This window comes from Haplochromis burtoni, unplaced genomic scaffold, assembly GCF_018398535.1.
Source record: "Haplochromis burtoni strain Fernald_Lab_line unplaced genomic scaffold, NCSU_Asbu1 Contig_86, whole genome shotgun sequence".
Taxonomy (NCBI): domain Eukaryota; kingdom Metazoa; phylum Chordata; class Actinopteri; order Cichliformes; family Cichlidae; genus Haplochromis; species Haplochromis burtoni.
In genome coordinates, this window is record NW_024582447.1 from 1,811,585 (window position 1) to 1,818,812 (window position 7,228).

The window sequence follows — 7,228 nt, forward strand, 5'->3', positions numbered from 1 at the left end:
GCGAACACAGGGAGAACATGAAAACCACACAGAAAGCCCCCGGCTTAATGGTGGAATTGAACTCAGGACCTTCTTGCTGTGCAGCAACATTTAATTTACTATTACACTTACAGATGTCTACAGACTAGAAGAGATTCAAAAGAGAATGTTGATGTGCAAAAGATACTTCAGTAAAAGGCTCAAAATAAAATCAGCAGAGGCCAGACTTTTATTTTTTAAACCTACTGAATCCTATATTTCCCAAAATACAGCTAAAAAACATCCTTCATCCTAACCTTTCTGCCTGCATGAAGCTACTTTCGGCTGCAGGTATCTTTCTGCCTCAACCCCCAAAGGGATCTATATCTCCTCCCAGAATCAAACCGGGGATCTTTCACTTGTTTGGCAACCATTAAAGTCCCTAATCTTTAAAACTCCATGCCTAAACAAGATATTATATCTCTGCACCATTTTTAGCCCCTACCTATTTGGTAAATTATAATACAGTAGCTTCATATATGCATCTGCCTTGAAAGGCAGGGATTGCAAAAAGATAAGCAAAGGCAGGATAGTCAGGAGTTAAAACGGTGAGGACAAACATGCAAAAATTGTTTTTAAAAATGAATCAGATTTTCTAAATAAAGCTGAAAGAAAAAGCGTTTGAAGAAGTGATTTTTAAAAGAAATCACTTTTTGGACTTCTGCCTGATGGGGGCCCTTTAAAACAGCCAGAAGGGCCTTGTCTGAAGATCAAAGTTAATCATTTCATTTTTCATATTTAACCCCCCCAGAAGTACTTTAAAAGTAATCATCCATCTATCCATCCTGATGCTTGTCTAATTCAGGATCACAGGTGAGCTGGAGCCTATTTCACCTGTCACAGGGTAAGAGGCGGGGTAAACCTTGGACAAAGCCAAAAACTGATCAGTAAATTATTCAAATCAATTCTTAAACAATCAGGAAGCCATGGAAAGTGGCCAGACTGAGGTGATGTTGTTGTCTGCTAAAACCAGCAAGAAGCCTGTCTGAAGCAGGGGGAGACGAGAGAGTGACTTCACCTGTTTTACATCTTTTATTTTCCTGTTAAAGCTCGAGCTGACAGTACTTGCTAACATAAAGAGCTCCTCTGCACCTGCAGAAAACATTTCTTTAGGCATAAAAATAGTGAACTTCTTAAATTACATGTTTACTTGAAATCGTTTTCTTTTTCCTTTTTTAAATATTATTATATTTGCAAGAATGTTTGCAGATCATTCATGTTGCATCCATGTGTATGCAGATGAGTGTGTTTGCATGATAGCCCTGCCACTGTGCACATCTGTGTGTGCTCTGACGGTAAACTCGTTCCCATTCCGTTCAGAGAGAAGCTGCAGCAGGCAGGGGAAAGGTTCCGAGGCTAAATATTCACGTTTGAAAGTCCGCCGCTCCTCGCTGATGTTGACAACAACTTGAGCAGAATCCATGCAGAGAAGGAGAACAAAAAAACTGGAATAAATTTACAGCTCAGCCGTCGGATGTTTCGGAGATGAAGTGATGTTCTCTGCTGAGATGAAATATGACGGCGAGGGTGCCTAGTTGCATTTCCTGCCTGGCACAGGAAGAGCCCATCTGGAGTTGAGCGCTAGATGTACTCTGTTGTTGTGTTGCATGTTGCTGTAATGGCTCTTCTCACTTCTGCTGGTGTTTTTAATACTGTTTATTATTATTATTAATGAAGCAACATGCAGGCCAGCTTACAAAGACACGTGAGAGGATATCGTTCTCATGATTTGAGATGCTCTGCCAAAGATTAGATGGAGAAATGGAGAAAAGGTAGGGTGTTTATCATGTGTACCGGGGGGCTGAAGAGCAGTGAGACGCTGGCTGGCAGCTGCCCCATATGACTGTCACATCCCACCCACCACCCGCCAGAAAAGCAGAAGGAAGCAACTCGTCATCACTGTGACAACCAACGCGTGACGAGAGGAGGGAGGAAACTTATCCATCAAAGAATGATGCAGGGATGAGTGCACTGATCGAGCTTTCTGCGCGTACACGCACACATGAACACACACATAATGCTTTCATATTTCATTTGGGTCATCAAGAGCAACTGTCTCCGAGAGGAAATCTGACTGAATCTCGTGCTTTCTGCACTCAACAATACAGTAATGTATTTCCCTCCTAATAAAGTGACTGTAACCCCCCATCGGGCAAATGTTCAGAACACAAAGACAAGCGGGGGGAAGCATTAATTCAAGTGCAAGCTAAAAACACCCAAAGCCAGAGACAATTTGAAGGCAAGCGCATGAATTCATTTGAAGGAAATTAACCTAGAAGCTTAAAAACAGCTGTTTTATACATTTCGATTGTTTTTACTGATAAAACTGCACGGTTACAATTTGATTACTGCCACACTGCCATACAAAAAGATTCTTGTGTTGTTGCAGTCTTCTTCATAGTTGGAAAACCTGCCTGCCAGTATGTAAAAGATTTAAAAAAATCACATGAGGAGGTTTTTTGCTGAGGCTTTATTACATGTACAAACAAGGTGTATAAACCCTGAGCACTGAGCACCATCCAGTGGAAGCATGTGTGTTTAGCACTCACTGAGAGACTTGAGCTGCACAAGGAAACTGGAAAACATAATGCATGAAGGCACTTAATTATAAAAGGGTCTCAAGGGTTTAGTGTTTTGTAGCCGTACACTCTGCTTTACTCTTAAAGCTGCTCTAATCCATTATTTTGTAGCACGCAAAACTGTATTTACATAGCACATTTCATTCCACAGAGTGCAGCATAACATATAATGCACGGCTAAATCCACTAACAGACAAGTCGGTGAATTAACAGAACAATTAAGAAACAGTAATCTCTCATAAAAAGCAAACAAAAAAAACAAAATAAAGAAATAACACAATTTTTAATCCATCCAATACAAGTTTAACCCATAAAAGAAGCGCGAATTAAATAAGACTCATTAACCTCCTAGGACCTGGCGTCCACATATGTGGACATCACATTTTGGCTTATTTAGACCAAAATACAGAATTTTGCTCTACAAGGGCCTGATATCCACTTACGAGGACATTATCCTGCTACTGTTCTATCAAAAGTTTAAACGAATATCCTCATATTTGGCTCTTATTTTTCTTAAAAACAAAAATAAGGTTAAAAAAAATCTGGTAATTCTTTGTTTTTACATTCATCGGGCCCCAATATGACCAAATATCAAAGAGAAATTAAAAATGCAGGCCGTGGAAGAGTTCAGGTCTTAGGAGGTTATAACCAACAAAATCTTTTACAAATAAAAATTAAGAAAATTATAATTTTATATCTCTCGGCTGGCCTGGGAACGCCTTGGTGTTTCCCCGGATAAGTTGGAGGAGGTGGCGGGGGAGAGGGAGGTCTGGGCTTCTCTGCTTGGGCTGCGGCCCCGGATAAGCGGAAGAAAATGGATGGATGGATAATTTAAACTAATTAAAAGACCTGTAACATAAACATAAATAAGGTGAAATAATAATAGGTGAGAAATTCATCACTTTAATTTTGTTACTACTCGACTCTGTCGCCGCCAAGTGGCCAAAGATTATTATACCCACATGTTACAGGTATAAGTTCAGACTGTGTGACGTCTGCCATTAATCTGAATATGAAAAAGTGAAAATCAATTTACTTATATAGCGCCAAATCACAACAACAGTCTCCTCAAGGTGATTTATACTGTATGGTAAAAACTCCACAGTAATATTCTAGGAAATATTTAATCATGCTGTGAGTAAGCACTTTGCAATGGTTTGTTGGGGAAAAAAAACTCCCTTTTAATAAAAAGATATCTTCAACAGGTTCAGGGAGCGGCAGCCATCTGCTGTGAGCGGTTGGTGGGTGAAGGGAAAGAGAAAAGAAACAAGAGCACAGCAAGAAAGACAAAATTTAATGACATGCTATTGTAGAGTGATATATGAACAGAAAGTGCTAAGTGCATCACAGTGTATTACAATAAATCTCACAGCAGTTTGAGTCTATAGCAGTATAAGGGTTCGGGGTAACTTGATCCAGCCCTAAATGTAAGCTTTAGCAACAGGGAACATTTTAACCCAATTTCGAAAAAGTAGAGAGGGCGTTGCCTCCCAAGTCCAAAATGGGAGTTGGTTCCACAGTAGAGCGGCCTGAAAGCTGAAGGCTGTGCCTCCCATTTTACTTTTAGATACTCTAAAAGCATAAGTAAGTGCTCCTTTGAGGTGATGTGGTACTATGAGGTCTTTAAGATAAGATGGGGTCTTGTTATTCAAGATTTTGAATGTGTGGAGAAGAATTTTAAATTAAATTCTGGAGTTAACGGGGAGACAATCAAAAGAAGCCAATGTGGGAGCAATATGTTCTCTTTTTCTCTACCCTTTTGGCACTGTCGCTGCAGCGTTGTAGACTACCTAGAGACTTTTTAGGAACAATTTGGAACAACCTGAATAAATAATTGCAATAGTTCTGCCGAGAGGTAGTGAATGGGTGAACTAGCTTTTCACCTACACTCTGAGATGGGATAAATAGAGCTCACTGGAGACTTTGGTTTGACTTCCAAAGTGCTTCATGTCCCGATCCCTGGGACTGGTCTGGTTCTGGCCATGGCACAGAGGTGTCAAACTGTTTTGTGTTTGTAGAATGATTAGCAGGGCTAAAACACCTTCTTTAAAGTAGAGTCTCAGGGTCTTCTATTATTCCAGTTTTAGTTTTGATGAGCTTGTGTAAATTGTAGCTTCAGTTTCGCGTTCTTCTGTTGCTTTAGTTCATCTATTGAAGGTTGACCTAGGTTGAACTTGAGCAGGTTGTCTTAATCTTGTCAACATGCCTAAATTACTTGCTGCCATGTGACTAACCGTACAGATGCAAGCAGGTGAATCAGTGTACCCAACAAAGTGGCCATAGTGTACATGGACTGGCTTTAAAATTCTGCTTTTCTTAATGGATCTCTCAATTTTTGTTTTCTGTACACCCAAAGTAGAGAGATGTAAATGCTTTTCCTATTCAGAGAAGATGACTCATTCAATCTTCCAGAGATTCACGTGACACACAGTAACCAGCTTCGTCAACCACTGGGCAGATGCTGCCCTCTGCAGATCAGTGAATGCAGCATAATGAAGTGTTTAAATCTTGGTTTTTTTATGTCCACGAAGATAAAAGAAAACAAACTATGGTTTGCATTAGCGCAAATCACACATGCTTCACTACAATATTTTATCGCTATCCTGTGACAAGAAGACTACAATTATGGATGAAGTGAGAACCAAAAGGTAATGACTGCAGCCAGAATAATGAATGTGTGATGAATAATAGAAGAATAATGAAGATAATGGCTTTGAGGAAAAAAAACAAACACAAACTAATAGGCGCACACATGAGGACAGATCATTTCAGTATCACCATTTGCCTTTTTTCAGAGAGAGACAGCAGTTCAGCTTCATTAAGAGGAAGTTGTAGCTGGCCAAAGGGCACGAGTGGATCGCAATCACACATCCGGTCTTTTGTTACATTAGAAACAGAAAAATAGTGTTTAAGTCAGCAAGAACTTGGTTTAACCTCTATTAAAAATAGCACTGCATTGGACTCCTCCATTGGCATGGCATTTGAGCATGGGGGGCTGTTAAGTAATGCACAGTTTAAAAATCACTCAGAATTAAGTGAATGCATACTCACAGTTATAACAGTTTAAGCTATGAGTCTTCTCTTTAAACATGAAGCTTGACTCAAAGGAGTGGCATGACAATAAATTAGAAAGCACATCTAATCAGCATTGACTTCTATTTTCTTTGAGTCTGTACTTCTTCAGTAGAATTCAGGGGGAAGTATTGTGCACCGGATAATTTATGTGACAACTTGCAGCTTATCAAAGACTGCTTTTTTATCTGTTACCTAATATCTATCAATTATTTCTAGTAATCTGCTTTTCTTGAACCTTATAGAAAGGAATACTAACGCACCACAAAGTGAGTTTATTAAGTTTGGCTCCTGTTCCTGTTTGAGGTTTGTTTGTTTTTCTTGTGCTTTTAGTTCCCTCTTTATGTTCCCATTTAGCCTCCCTCTGTTCTGTCTACTCTTTAATGCTCCAGTCCCCTCGTGTTCCCTCCATGTTTAGTGTGGTCTCTGTGTCTTAATCTTATTTATATTATGGTTACTTCCTGTTTCACTAATGGATTGTTTTCCTCTTTCTAGTTTTACTTCTTGTTCTTTTTTCACTTTGTACCCTAATTGTCTCAATTCTTGTGCTATTCTTCTCATAATTAGTGTACTTGCATTACATTCACTCTGTCTATCCAGTGTTCCTCATATTGCTTAAGATTTGTGTATTTTTGCATTTTCTTCTATTCAGTTTGTAGACTCTTTGCCTGTTCTTGGAAGTTTCAGTTTCTAAATTGTTTCACTTTACTGAATGCCTTTCTGTGCCCAGGCCCCTGCCAGTATTAAAGATTTGATTTTGGATGTTACTTTTTTCACATTTTTTCTGATCCAAGTAGTGGACTCCATCCATAATTAATAGCCTTAAAAGGTTTGTTTACAGAAAGCTCAGTGACAGACAGATAGGACAAGGGGCGGGTTTCAGTCACAACTCAAGTATTCTGTGCATTGGAGCAGAGCTTGGGAGGGGGTGTGGTTTAGGAGGTGGCGATTTAAGGTGAGCAGTGTTATTACCCCACAGTCCTCCTGTGTGGTCCTTCCCCTGCTCTTGCTCTCTTTTTTTCTGTGTTCTTGTTTACCTGTTTTCCGCATGGTTCTCATTTGTGCCCTCTATCGACCCTTGCTCTGCCAGCTGACCACTCCTCACTCCCAGCTTCCCTCCAAGTTAAGTGGTTTTGTAAATAACTAGTGTCCTGCTCAAATCAAGACTCTTGGTGGAACCATGACAAGTGGAAGAACGCTGATGGGGAGTTGGCAGGCAGGTGAGGAGCAGGTACGTCTGTGAATCCACAGAGAGTGTCTGGCTGAGACTTGTGAGCTCCTGACTCTTTAAAGAAACATGGAGTGGTTGTCCAAACCACTCCATGCCCCCCTTGAGGCTATCAACCCAAATTGCTGCTGCAATGTTTGAGTTTGGTTTCTACCCTGTCTCTGTCTGTCCTAATCCTCCTACTTTGAAATTGTTCCATTCTCCACATTTAAACCATGATAGGCTGTGTGGCAGGCAAGCAAGCAGGAGTGGTGGACCCAAAATGCAGGACTCAGACACAGAAGTGAAACTTAACCCTCCTCTCGTGTTAGGGTCGGCACCGACCCATTTT